This window comes from Hypanus sabinus, chromosome 1, assembly GCF_030144855.1.
Source record: "Hypanus sabinus isolate sHypSab1 chromosome 1, sHypSab1.hap1, whole genome shotgun sequence".
Classification (NCBI taxonomy): domain Eukaryota; kingdom Metazoa; phylum Chordata; class Chondrichthyes; order Myliobatiformes; family Dasyatidae; genus Hypanus; species Hypanus sabinus.
The window spans coordinates 104854556-104869433 of record NC_082706.1 but is presented as its reverse complement, the minus strand read 5'-3'; the positions used below and the strand labels follow the sequence as shown (position 1 = coordinate 104869433).

The 14878-nt window shown below is 37.0% G+C and overlaps 1 protein-coding gene across 1 annotated transcript in view; it reads left to right on the top strand.

Annotated features, from left to right (window-relative positions):
• Positions 1–14878, top strand: part of nudcd1 (NudC domain containing 1) — a 187273-nt gene that overhangs the window by 64852 nt on the left and 107543 nt on the right. The gene's annotated exons all lie outside the window — the stretch shown is intronic.

The window sequence follows — 14878 nt, the reverse complement described above, 5'->3', positions numbered from 1 at the left end:
GGAAATAAAATTAAAGTGGGAGCAGAGTGATCAGTTAGTTGCTGTTTTACAAACTTTACAGATGCTGATTGCCCTGATTGCATTTGTTCCCAGCTGTTTCTGCATTTTTTACATTTATGATCTACTGAACAGCTGTATGGCATTTATATCACAGAGATGACCAAATAGCACAGCTGCTCCATGCTGGTGTTTATCAGCCTTCAGAATATCATATCAACGCATCTACTCTCAATGGGTGCAAGTTCCACATTTTAGATCATTTGAGTCAAAAAGTTTTCCTGAATTTCTCAATTAATTTATGGATTGCTATCACTTATTACTTTTTTCCGCCTATAGGTTAAGTTTGCAACTTTTGGAAGTTTGCTAAGAAGTTTCAAATCTATTAGACCTTCAGTTGCTTTGGACATTGTCAGTGTAAAGCAAACAGCCTCTGGTTAAATAAGCCAGCCACAGAGTATAAACAGTGATGGTCTCAACTGGAGATGCTTCTGTGAGGAAAGTTTACTGGGAATGAATTGAGAAAGTATTTTTTAATGAAACTTTGTAATGAATTTCTGTTGTATGAAATTAATTTCCTTGCAATGATACATTCCCAGGGATGAACTGTGTTCTCCTGAAGCTGAAGGCTAAAAAGTATAGACTAATGATGATGGGAAAAGTCATATTGTTATGGAATGCCAGAGATGTGTGCCTCAGGCATAGAACTTCAGATTGGAATTTCACACTTCAAAGCACTCACTCATTGTCTAATCTTATACAGGAAGCATACTCTGTTAAGGAATCCGTGTGACTATATTCTCGTGAGGAATATTTCAGTGGGTGACTGCAGCCTTCCATTTTCTGCTGAACCATTTTGCTTTATTATTCTTCCTGTAGCTTAAATAACTTTATCTTCAATTGGCATGGAGAAGGTAGACATTGTAAGATTTTTAACATTACTAATAGCTTTGCTGACCTTAAATGCATTTGGCATAGTAAATAGTTTTCTGTGCGCTGTTATTTTTTAATGTTTCTAAATTACTATTGATGGATGTTCTAATTTATGAGTTTCTTATAGAATTACCTCTGCACTTGTTCTTGACCAATTTTGACAGGAGACATTAGGTACAAGATAATGAGAAATGTCAATAGCAAGAATTGAGAGTGACACTTTTACACTGAATAAGCACTGAAGATGAACTTTTTGTACAAATAGGATTTGAATTTGTGGCTGAAAGTGTAATGTGGAATGTAATGCACATTTCATTTTACTGTAATTTGAGCAAATTGATTCTAGCAGATAATTGTTTCATGATAAAATATCATGTCAACTGATCAATGTAAAACAGGAGCAGGGAATCTTCTAGATTTTTAATTTAAAAGAATAAAGATTAGCCAAATTCTGCCAATCAATTATTACAGAACCAATCTCTGAAATTATAGTTGATTTGTGGTTTAACATGTTCACATTAGTATTACGGTTACCTTAGGATTAAAAAGAACTGGTGGTTCTGTATATATCAAAAGGTATAGAGAATTTGCAATTTTACTCTGTGGTTACTTATTAAAATTAATATTACAGATGTGTTCAGTTGAAAGCCCCTGTGACAGTAGTTCTTTTCATTTAGCTATTGTTACTAATTATGTTGTAAATTATTCGGTTATGAAACATTGTTGAGAATAGGTTCTGGTGCTTTGCAGTGGAAGGAATGGAATGAAAAAAATCTAAAGGTTAGCACTACTGAAATACTTTGCATTTTTTTTGCATCAATCAAAATTAACTGATAACTGGCAGGATGGCTCAAACTGATTAGTGTAGAAATAAATGATGGAGGAAGTCCCACTAGTACACTTATAACAATGAAATTATTATTTTTTGTTTTTTTTCTCTCTCTTGTCTGGAGAGTGATGCATCGTGTGATTAGGAAAATAAAATAACCAGCTGTGTATCAGGGATCAAAGAAAACTGTTCGCAAATTAGATGTTAGTGAATAACCTGCGAGACTGATCTGCTGCAGCAACTACTGATGTCCGGTTTGAAGGCAAACCATACATCATTGCCAGAAATCCTAAAAAGATATGGAAGTTTTGGAAAACGTGCCAAGGCCTGTAACATCAGATGTAGTTGTAATTATTTCAGCCAGAGGGTACACCATGTTGTTTCTCTGCAAAAAGTTTAGCACTATTCAGTGTGGACTTGCTGTAATGGAGGCAAAGAATGATTTTTTAAAAATTAAAGGAGAACTTAGTTTATTCCACACATGGTTCAGATTTGGAGCATTTTGCCTTATTGCATGGTGAATGCAGATTCAATCAAAGCCTTCAAAATGGAGGAGAAAAGAAATTACATATGTATGGGAGGAAACTGGAAGTTGGTCTAACTGATTTTCTCTTCCAAAAAGCCAGCAAAGATTCTGTTGGTCAAATACCTATCTTCTGCATCATCCAAAAGAGCAAGTTTTCATTCATCATAAGAATTAATTTTTAAATCTGAAATTGAGAATTTCGCCGTTGGGAAATGGAGTGTTGGGGGGAGGCTCTATACTGTTAGGTGATAGTGAAAAGGCTGTATATGTTGTCAGCTGATAGTACAACCATTGAATGAAAGATAGGCTGCAGGAGCTGAATGCGCTCTTCCTTTTCTAGTAGTTCAGCCTAAATTGGTATTTTCTGCTTACAATGTAATAGAGTGATCTATCTGTGAAATAGGGCTAGGGGTGAATAAGCACAGGAACAAAGGGAAAAAGCCTTCAAGTTCTGAAAATGGTGGTCAACACCAGACTGAGCCACAACATGGGTAATTTGAACTGGTATTTGGCAAATCCAAAGGAATAAGATAGGAAAACTGCCAATCCTAATTTTTACAGGACTAATTGTTATCTATCGATGGAAAGAACTTGTTAGCCTTTCCATCCTTAAGTTACACTAACTGGAATCATTCCTGTTTTTTTTAAAAGAGACCGTTGTGTCTAAGTGCAAAATGAAATTCTGTGTATTTAGAAAATGTTGGTTGCACCTTGCATAATTCTGAGCCTTTTAGGCCTCAACTAGGGTGATAGCTACCCATGTAACTCTTGTACATTGCTACACACTCAGGAGCAGCAAGTCAAGATTTTTTAACTACAACAATTCTTGATGTGTGAAATGGGAACCAAACCATACAGTTTGCTTACCTCTTTATCCATAATCCGATGATCTTTGCCAGGAAATGGATTCTATTTGTTTGCCATGAGTTCCTAGGTCATGAATTCCTTCGTTTTGAATTGTTAGCAGATGTTTTACTGCTAACATAGAAACATAGAAATACAGAAAACCTACTGCACAATAAGGGCAAACACGAGGAAATCTGCAGATGCTGGAAATTCAAACAACAACGCACACAAAATGCTGGTGGAACACAGCAGGCCAGATGTCTTCCTTTTTTAAACAAAGTGGCTTCCCTTCGTCCACCATCAACTCGGCTCTCAAACGCATCTCTCCCATTTCCTGCAATCTGCCCTCACCCCATCCATCCGCCACCCCACTCGGGATAGGGTTCCCCTTGTCCTTACCTACCACCCCACCAGCCTCCAGGTCCAACGTATAATTCTCCATAACTTCCGCCACCTCCAACGGGATCCCACTACCAAGCACATTTTTCCCTCCCCCCCTTCTGCTTTTCACAGGGATCGCTCCCTACTCGACTCCCTTGTCCACTCGTTCCCCCCCATTCCTTCCCACCCATCTCCCTCCTGGCACTTATCCTTGTAAACGGAACAAGTGCTACACCTGCCCTTACACTTCTTCCCTCACCACCATTCAGGGCCCCAGACAGTCCTTCCAGGTGAGGCGACACTTCACCTGTGAGTCAGCTGGTGTGGTATACTGCATCCGGTGCTCCTGGTGTGGCCTTTTATATATTGGTGACACCCAACGCAGACTGGGAAACCATTTTGCTCAACACCTACGCTCAGTCCGCCAGAAAAAGCAGGATCTCCCAGTGGCCACACATTTTAATTCCACGTCCCATTCCCATTCTGATATGTCTATCCATGGCCTCCTCTATTGTCAAAATGAATCCAAACTCAGGTTGGAGGAACAACACCTTATATACCAGTTGGGTAGCCTCCAACCTGATGCCATGAACATTGACTTCTCTAACTTCTGTTAATGCCCTTCCTCCCTTTCTTACCCCATCTCTGACATATTTAGTTGTTTGCCTGTTCTCCATCTCCCTCTGGTGTCACCCCCCTCAACCTCTTTCTCTCGAGGCCTCCCGTTCCATGATCCTTTCTCTTCTCCAGCTCTGTATCACTTTCGTCAATCACCTTTCCAGCTCTTAGCTTCATCCCTCTCCTTCCGGTCTTCTCCTATCATTTCGCATTTCCTCCTTCCCCCACTACTTTCAAATCTCTTACTATCTTTCCTTTCGGTTAGTCCTGATGAAGGGTCCCGGCCCGAAAGGTCGACAGCGCTTCTCCCTATAGATGCTGCCTGGCCTGCTGTGTTCCACCAGCATTTTGTGTGTGTTGCAGCACAATAAGGGCCCTTCGACCCAAAAGCTGTGCCAAACATGTCCTTGCCTTAGAAATTACCTAGGGTTACCATAGCCCTCTATTTTTCAAAGCTCCATGTACCTATCCAGGAATCTCTTAAAAGACCTTTTGTAACATTACACAAAGCCTGGACAAAGGTAGACTTTTCTACTTTTCTTTCTCCCATAATGTAAGTCATTTTAAGATGTAGCCACTGGCCACTTATATTACAGTAATTTACTTATTCAGCAGGGCATCGGGGGGACTTCACGTGATGACATAGGATCAAGACGCGGATATCCAGCTCTCCCGTAAAAAAAAAAACACTAATAAATTAATGTTTAAGTGAAGAAAAGTTAGTGAAAGTAAGTGAAAATGAACCTGAGGTGGATTCGGATTCTCTGGAACATACAGATGAAGATGATTAGGTAAAAGAAGAACAACAGGAAGAGACTAGAGGATATTCTAGAGACATAAGAGAAGCTTTGGTGTAAATAATGCATGAATTAAAAGAATTTAAAAAATTAAAAATAATACAAGAAGGTATTAAAAATATGAAGGCTATGTTTGATAAAATAGTGAAAAAACAGGAGAAAATGGACAAGAAAGTTAAAAACCTGGAAGAAATAATGGGAGACACTATTGAGAGAGTGAATAAAATGGAAAATAATGTTCTTGCCTGGACATCAGAAAGAAAACGACTGTTGGAAAAAATAGACGTGCTTGAAAATTTTAGTAGACAAAATAATATTAAAATTATTGGTCTTAAAGAAGGGATAGAGGGAGAGGATCCAATAAATTTTTTTTTTAAATGGATCCTGGAAAATTTGGAAATGGAAGAGGGAACCCAGTTGATTGAAATCGAAAGGGACCACAGAGCCTTAAGATCAAAACCCCAACCTGATCAAAAACCACAACCAATCTTGATAAAATGCTTAAGATATCAAGATAAAGAAAAGATCCTGAAGGCGGCTGCCCAATATGCCAGAAAGAAAAATGAGCCATTGATGATAGAAGGGAAAGCAGTTCTTTTCTATTCTGATATAAGTTACGACCTTTTGAAGAGAAAGAAGGAATTTAACCCAGCGAAAAAGTTTTATGGGAAAAGGGTTATAAATTTATATTGCACCACCCGGCAACACTGATAATTTTTTTGGATGACGGAAAAAGAAGATTTCTTACTGATCATCGGGATGCAGAGGAGTTTGCACAAGAACTCCCAAATATTCACCAGTCACAGTAAAGGTTTAAAAGTGAAACAGATTAAAGATGAAGACGGGGACACTGAAGTGAGTTGATGGACATTAAAGACAGAAGAATATTTAAATATACCTTTAATTATATGATACAGGGGGAGAAAGGTAAAAATTTGAGAAATATTAATCGAGAGTAGTAATGTTATTTTTTCTTATTTTATATATACTTTTTTCATGTTACGGGGGAGCTGGGGAAACTTCGGATCGATCGCTACGGGATTCACCTGTGTAATCATGGCGTTTGCCATGACCCGCACAGCGGAGGGGGGTAATGTGTTTTCTTTCATTCACAACATTCGTGGTTTTTTTTTCTCTTTATAATCTATCTTTCTTTTATCTTTCTTTCTTTGCCTGGATGATTGGAGGGGAGACACATAGCAACATGGAGAATTTTAAAATGATTCCCCAAGGTACTATGAGAGTTGAAATATTATGTATTATTATAGACTGGAGTAACCCCGTTAAAAATAATGACTAATTTATTGAATTTTTAAAGTTTTAATGTTAATGGGCTTAATAGACCAGTGAAAAGAAAAAGAATTTTAACATATATTAAGAAAATGAAAATAGATATAGCTTTTATACAAGAAACACATTTAACAGAGATAGAACATCAGAAATTAAAGAGAGACTGGGTCGGAAATGTTATAGCAGATTCATTTAATTCAAAAGCGAGGGGAGCTGCAATTTTGGTCAACAAAACTTTACCAATTAAAATACAAAATTTATTAATTGATTCTTCAGGAAGATATGTAATTATACATTGTCAAATCTTTTCAGAACTATGGACTCTTATGAATATTAAAGCACCAAATGAAAACGATGTAAAATTTGTACAGGAGGCTTTTTTGAATTTGGCTGATGCACACGATAAAATATTAATAGGTGGAAACTTTAACTTTTGTCTAGACCCAGTTTTAGATAGGTCAACAAAGGTTGTTACGAAACCAAAAGTAGCAAAATTAACTTAATCATTGATGAAAGATTTAAATTTGATTGATATATGGAGAAGAATTAACCCAAGAAAAAGAGATTATTCATTTTATTCAAATAGACATAAAACTTATTCAAGGCTAGATGCAAGAATATTGTCAGATCATTCCCCCTTGATAATGATAATGATGGATAAGGAGGAATCGATTTACAGATGGAGATTTAATTCAATATTATTAAAATGTCGAGATTTTTGTGATTTTATGAAAAAACAGATTCAGTTTTTTTTAGATACAAACTCACATTCAATTGATGATAAATTTATATTATGGGAAGCAATGAAGGCATATTTGAGATGCAAGATAATAAGTTATACTTCTAAAATTAAGAAGGAATATATGGTAGAAATAGAGCAATTGGAAAAAGAGATTACAAAATTAGAAAAAGAATCTCAAAGTTATATGACAGAAGAAAAACAAAGACAACTTGTTAATAAGAAACTACAATATAAAACACTTCAGACATACCAAACAGAAAAAGCAATTATGAGAACTAAACAGAGATATTATGAATAAGGTGAAAGATCACACAAGATTCTTGCTTGGCAGTTAAAAACAGACCAGGCTTCCAAAACGATAAATGCAATTAGAACAAGTGTAAATAAAATTACTTATAAACCTTTAGAAATCAATGAAACTTTAAAATTTTTTAATTCTGAATTGTATCAATCAGAATCACAGAATGATATTGTTGAGATAGAAAGGTTTTTATCACAAATAACTCTCCCAAAATTGAATTCGGAAGAACAGAAGGGATTAGATGTGCCTTTTACATTAAAAGAGGTCGAAGAAGCTCCAGGATCACTTCAGAGTAACAAATCTCCAGGATAAGAGAAATTCCGCCTGAATTTTACAAAAAGTTTAAAGATTTATTAATTCCTCCTTTTATGGAGCTAATACACCAAGCGGAAAGAACGCGTAAACTTCCAGAATCTTTTTCGACAGCTATTTTAATAGTATTGCCAAAAAAAGACAGAGATCTTATAAAACCAACATCATATAGACCTATTTCTTTGTTGAACACGGATTATAAAATAATAGCAAAGATTTTATCTAACAGATTTTCTAAATACTTACCAAAATTAATACACATGGACCAAACAGGATTTATCAAAAATAGACAATCGGCAGATAATGTAACTTGGTTACTTAGCATAATTCATTTGGCACAGAAGAGGGAAGAAATAAGTGTAGCAGTTGCTTTGGATACAGAAAAAGCATTTGATAGAGTAGAATGGGATTTTTTATTTAAGGTATTGGAAAAATATGGATTAGGAGTATCTTTTATAAAATGGATTAAAACCTTAAATACTAACCCCAAAGAAGTGGTGACAAATGGCCAAATTTCAACATCATTTCAGTTAACAAGGTCAACTAGACAAGGTTGTCCATTATCTCCTGCTTTATTTGTGTTGAAGATAGAACCATTAGCTGAATTATTTAGAACTGACTCATATTATGGGTTTGAGTTAATTAAGAGGAATATAAGATTAACTTATTTGCTGATAATGTTCTGAGTTATCTAACTAACCCATTACAATCATTGCGTAAATTATCTTCTAGACTGGAAGAATATGGGAAAATATCAGGGTACAAAATAAATTGGGATAAAAGTGAAATTCTATCCCATACTAAAGGAGATTATAGTCAATGCCGATTAATAACTCAATTTAGATGGCTGATAAATGGTATAAAGTATTTAGGTATAAGAGTTGATAATGATATAAAGAATTTATATAAATTAAATTATTTGCCATTATTGAAAAAAATTCAAGAGGATCTTGATAAATGGATGATGTTACCAATAACATTAATAGGTAGAGTCAATGCTGTAAAAATGAATATATTCCCTAGATTACAATATTTATTCCAAACATTACCAATAAAATTACTGCAGAAATTTTTTCAAGGGTTAAATAAATGTGTGAGGAAATTCCTTTGGAAAGGTGAGATGTCAAGAATATCGTTGGAAGAATTGACATGGAAATTTGACCTAGGGGGGTTACAATTACCAAATTTTAAGAATTATTACAAAGCAAATCAATTTAGATTTATTGCATCTTTTTTTGATGAAGATAAAATAGGAGAAAATATACCAGAAGAGTTTATATATAAATGGGAATCTAAATGGATACAGGAAAAGAAAGAATCTCCTATACTAAAACATTTGATTGATTTATGGAATAAGATAAATGTTGATGATGAGATAAAGAAATCTTTATTAGCAAAGAGATCTTTAGTTCAAAATAAACTTATCCCTTTTACGATGGATAATCAACTTTTATATAACTGGTTTCACAAAGGGATTAGATTATATAGGAGACTGTTTTGAAGGAGGTATATTAATGTCATTTGACCAATTAAAGAATAAATATAAAATATCTCTTTTCTGTTATTTCCAATTAAGGGCTTATTTAAGAGATAAACTGGGTCAAACAATGTTATTGCCGAAACCTAATGAAATAGAAACTTTGATTCATAAAGGAATAATTAAAAAAAATATTTCTGGTATGTATAATTTGAATCAAAAACAGACAATTAAACAAGGAATTCATAAGTCAAGACAAAAATGGGAAACTGATTTGAATATTAAAATTGATGAAAAAAGTTGGTCAAGATTATGTCTTGACAGTATGACAAATACAATAAATGTTCGACTAAGACTAGTACAATATAACTTTTTACATCAAATGTATATTCACCACAAAAAATAAATAGATTAAACTCAAATTTATCTGATCAATGTTTTTGATGTAATCAAGAAATTGGTACTTCTTTACAGTCTACTTGGTCTTGTTCTAAAATTAAACCTTTTTGGCCAAATTTAAGAGTTTTATTGGAACAAATTATTGGAATACAACTTCCACACAATTCAATATTATTTTTACTAGGCGATATTGAAGGGATAAAATCAAAATCCAAATTTTGATAAATATCGGAAAGAATTCATAAAAATTGCATTGGCAGTAGCCAAAAAGTCTATTGCAGTTAGTTGGAAATCGGATTCATACTTTAGATTGTTGAAAGAATGAAATTTTTAGCTGCATTCCACTTGAAAAAATTACTTATAATTTAAGAGATAAATATGAAATATTTCTGAAAATTTGGCGCCCTTATTTACAAAAAATAGGATTAAATATATAGGTGCTCCGAAGATAAAATTATTGGTTATCTGGGGAAAGAAATAAATATACATATTAAAGCTATTATGAACTCCATGGAGCATGTGGGGATCTTCTGAAATCCAGGCGCGCGCTCGCGCGCGCGCACGCTCTCTCTCTCTCTCCTTCCTCCTTCCTCCTTCCTCCTTCCTCTATAAGGATAAGTTAGGGGGGATGGGGAAGGGTTGATAATTTTCTTTTTTCTTTCTGTAACCTATTTGAAAATTTAATTAAAAAATTTAAAAAAAATCAGCAGGGCATCCCAGACTTGCCTCCTAGATAGGATAGCATCAACTTTTGGCACATCTTCCTAATGTGTACTCTGTTCCTTCATCACTCAGCCAGAATCCTGCCCTCTCAATAAAACAGTAGTATGAGGATATTTTTGGCAATGGGCTACATCTGCTGAAGTCCAAGGTATTCTCAGAGGGGGCTAACAAAAGCTAAAAACATTAGAGAGCCCATAGCCCAAGAATGGAACATTTCTGACCTCAAATAAAGATATTTTTGTCAAGCTGCTTTATTTGAGTTTCTGTTCAGTATCATTTCTAGGTTGGGAAATTGGACATTTGGAACATAAAGGAAAGATCTTCCAAAATCATATTTGAGTTTGTTGTCCTATGCACAAGTATATGTGTGCACAGCTATAATGAAAATCTTACTTGCCACACCATCACAGGCACATTGCATCAGAGTTCCAACAAGTAAACCACAATAGAATTTAAATTGTACAAGAAGGAACACAATCAGAACATACAAAAGTCCATCGTAGTGCAAAGTGGTCATATTGTTGCAATACTGTGGTAGTGATTAGGGTTGTACGCATTAGTTTGAGAAGTAAATGGCTCAAGTTGTTATTGAACCGAATGGTATAGAACTTAATGTTTCTGAGAAGATGGCATAACTTGGATGGTGGGCATCTTCGATGACAGATGTTGCTTTCTTATGGCAGCACCATGTAGAGATTTCCATAGGTGGAGAGGAATGCTCCATGATGTATTATGCTGCATCTGCTTCTTAAATTCTTGTGCACTTGAATTGTAGTAAAAGACTAAAATGCATCCAGTTAAGATACTTACAACAGTCCATCTGTAGAAATTTGTTAGTGTTTGATGACAAGCCAAATCTGTCCAACTTTCTAAGTAAGTAAAGACTCTGGTGTGCCTTCTGCGTGATTTCATTTATTCAACTCTGTTACAGAAAATGGTCATTGAAACGCAAAAATTGCTTGCTATATTTGAGCCTAACTCTGGAAGTTGCTCAGGTCTTGTAATTTTAAGTTGGATTGCTTCATTATTTGAAAAACTGAATGCCCTGCAAACATCCATGACCATCACTATTCTGACCATGTCATAGTGTGTGCATCATTGATAAGCAAGTTGAAGATAGTTAAATCATGGATTCTGTCTGGAGTGTTTATGTGCAAACAACAAGGACATGGTTTTCTTTTGTTTAAATAGCTTTACTTTCAACATTTCCCTTCAATACCTGAGGGCCACTGCCTTTACATCCCACAATTCCTCTCCCTCCACACGCACACACATGTGTAACAGGGAGAGTGTGTATGCATACTGAGTATTTACATAGTGTAAATGAACAGCACTCCACAATCTCCCATCCTTGTGTGTGTGTGTGTGTGTGTGTGTGTGTGTGTGTGTGTGTGTCTCTCTCTCTCTCTCTCTCACACACACACACACACACACACACACACACACACAATAAAAAATTTGAAAAAATATTTAAAGGTAATTCAAATTTCCATTAGGACATAGGAATTAGCTCTAATCTTTGAAATTAATACATTCCTTAAGGTACCAAATGCCTTCACTATGTGCCTTTAACAGCACAAGAGCTGGAGATCTTTCCTTTGTGAGACTGCCAGCTAGCTGTTCCTTTGTAGTTGACCATGACACATGATAAATTTTCTGTGCTTGGACAAGTTCTTTGATGCTGCTTATCTCTTGATGAAGCCTCTTTTCTGTAACTGGCTTGGTGGATTTAATGGCATCAACCAAGGAATAGTTGACTGTGACAGAAATGTTCTGTAGACTGTCCTTCTTTGGGTCACCATGGAAAAGCCCAGAATAGACTATGGCCAGAGAAGCAGCATTGTCAATACCCTAGACATTGCAAATGTTTCTCCCGCCAGTGTATTCTGTACAACTCTTTGAATCCTTTTTGATTGCCATTAGAGGTGAAGATCTTCCCTCTTCTCCCATCAGTACAATAAAATGTCCCCCTTGAGCACCTTCATCTAAGTGAGACATCTGTTACGAACCCCGTAACTGGGTTACTTACCAGCAAAGATAGGAGTATCCGTTGAAGTCTGATGATACTATTTTTAACAGTATTTATTCGTAAAAATACACAAAAATAATATCAATGCAAATATACAGATAATATATAATCAATACTAAACCTAAAAGTGCGGGTATAATAATAATCAATAAGAAATGAGCTCTATAGTTGTCTAGGGGATAATGAATTGTCCGATTGAAATATAAAGTTCAGTTCAGTTCATGCAGGCTGTGGTAGTTGTTGATTGCTGTGTTGCAATTGTGGGAGAGAGAGAGAGTAACAGCTATTGTACTTGCCAACTTTCCTTTATGATCTTGATCCATCGAGGCGTTGTTGTGGCCATTCACAGATGACCCCGCCGTCCTTTAGCTAGACCGTTCTTCCATGGCGGACTCGTCACCCAGGCAAGGGTGGACACACACAAGCCCCCACCGGTCTCGTAGCGTCTCTCCTGGTGCGTCTGAGGGGTGTTCCCCAGACCTTACTTTTATCCCCACTCACGGGGTCTCAAGTGTCAATCAGGTTGGGATGATGCAACCCATCAACCAGACCACTCTGGTTGCCCCCTCAGGGGTTTCAATGAATAGCACAGTACTCAATACACAATTCCTTCTCCAAGAGACAATAGCAGTAGTCAGTGGTTCCGTTCCGCTTTTGTTAGGAGGAGACATTCCACTTTTGTGTATCACTGTGTTGTCTTTCTCTCATTTCCTTGGTATCAGACCCGAAATCGTAGCGATTTTGCGATTCTCAAAAAGCGGGGGGCGACTTTGTACCCTTCTGCCCATCAGAGTTGCTCCTCATTCGTAACACATCACTGAAGACAACAAGCCTCAGTGAGTTATCTTTTCCAAGCTGTTGAAGCTTCAAGACTGCTTTTTCAGATTAATTCTGTGCATTATCTTATTTGCCTCATGTAAAGTTTGTGCTGTGTTATTTTTTGAGTTGGATACCAGGCTGCAGGCATCAAACATGATGTCCGGTCTGTTCTGCCTTGCCGCTCATCGAATCTGACCCACCTTTGAGCTTAGTTGCTCTTCTTCAGCTTCCTGTTGTGTGGCACGTGAAGATTGCATGTGGTTTCCAGGTGTAGCTTTCTTGGTGCAGTTGAATGGTTCTGTCAACAGCAAGGATGTCTATCCCTGCCAAGCAGAATCTGTCATGTTCCTCCCGACCAATCTGCAAGACTGACTAACTGAGGGGTAACTGTTGTGGCAAACTTTTGTGAGCCTCCCCATCTAAAGTCATCAACATGATAGGCAGGTACTCCAACCACATGATATCCTGAATCTTGCCAGTAAAAAACAGCTGGATCCATTTGTTTTTAACATTATTTACCAGTAGAGTGCTGTATCTGCTAGACCATACATGCACCTCTTGAGTTTCCACTGTGTCCCTTTGCTTCAAGCTTCAGGAGGGGGTGTAATGTACAAGTGACTGCTCCATTCCCTGTAAGAAAGTGGATTTTATGTCCATGCAATGGGGTTGCCAATGCCTTTAACATACCACTGAGAAAAGTAGTCTAAGAGACTCTGATGCACATGTTGGCATGTCTTTTCTGAGTTCCTCAATGTTCAGTTCCACAAAACCTCTAGCCACTAGATGTATTTTTGGTATAATTCCTGTTGGGATTTCTTTTGGGTGAGCGCCCAACTTGGTCTAGCCTGATCTATGCTTGATTCAATATAAAGTCTGCCTACACATGACATGTCGACTGACCCTGCAGTGTCAGTGACCGTGATTGGTTCTAGGTAATTCAAGTTGTACCAATTTTCATTTCTCCCAGTGGTTTTGCCTGCTCGTCCTAAGACTTCAGCTTTGTATGAGATACCAGTGTTTTGGTCTGCAAATTTCACAGTTTGACCGGTTTTAAGACTGAAACTTCCATGTTGTCTTTGCGCTTGTGATAATTTCTGTTCAGGCAAGTCTGTTGAGTTCTCAACTGCACTTTCTTCTACACTGTGCCACGATTGAGCAAGTCTGTTGAGTCCCAGCTGCATTCTCTTCAGCACTGTCTGTGCCACAGTTGAGCAACTCTGTAGAGTCCCAACTGTACTCACCGCATCCCTGTCTATTCTATGTGGCTATGTGTCAGGTAGGTGCTTTTCATTTTTTTTGGTGTCATTCTCCACAGAGTTCTGATCGTCTTCAGAGTGACCACAGTCACCTTGCTTTGTGCTAGGTATATTAATGCCCAGTGAAGCTTCTTTATCTCTCAGCCCTATTGATTTTACTGAAGTTCATGATGTGACCCATAATTTACGTGCATTTTCAGGATGAGTTGTTGAACATTAATTAGAATGAAAACCCAAGAGTTTCTCATGCTATTTATCCTCTTCCAGAATTCAGTGTAGTGGAGAAAGAGTTGAGGAGCATTACCAGGGAAGACTTGGAACATGGACTGTTTCACGTAGCCAGTGAAAAGGCAGGCGTAGCTGGGGCTCACGCAAATGCTCATGACTCCCCATCAAGTCTGGAGAAAGTGGGAGAAGACGAAGGAGAAATTGTTGATGGTGGGGGATAAAAGTAGGGATTGGACATCCATAGTGAAAATGTTGCAATCAGGGCCAGGGAGTTGAAAGTTGGTGAGGGGATAGAGAGCATGATGTAGGTGGGAAGGGACTGAACCAAGGGGGTTAGAATGGAGTTGAGCAAGTTCATTTTAAATTTGTTTTTGG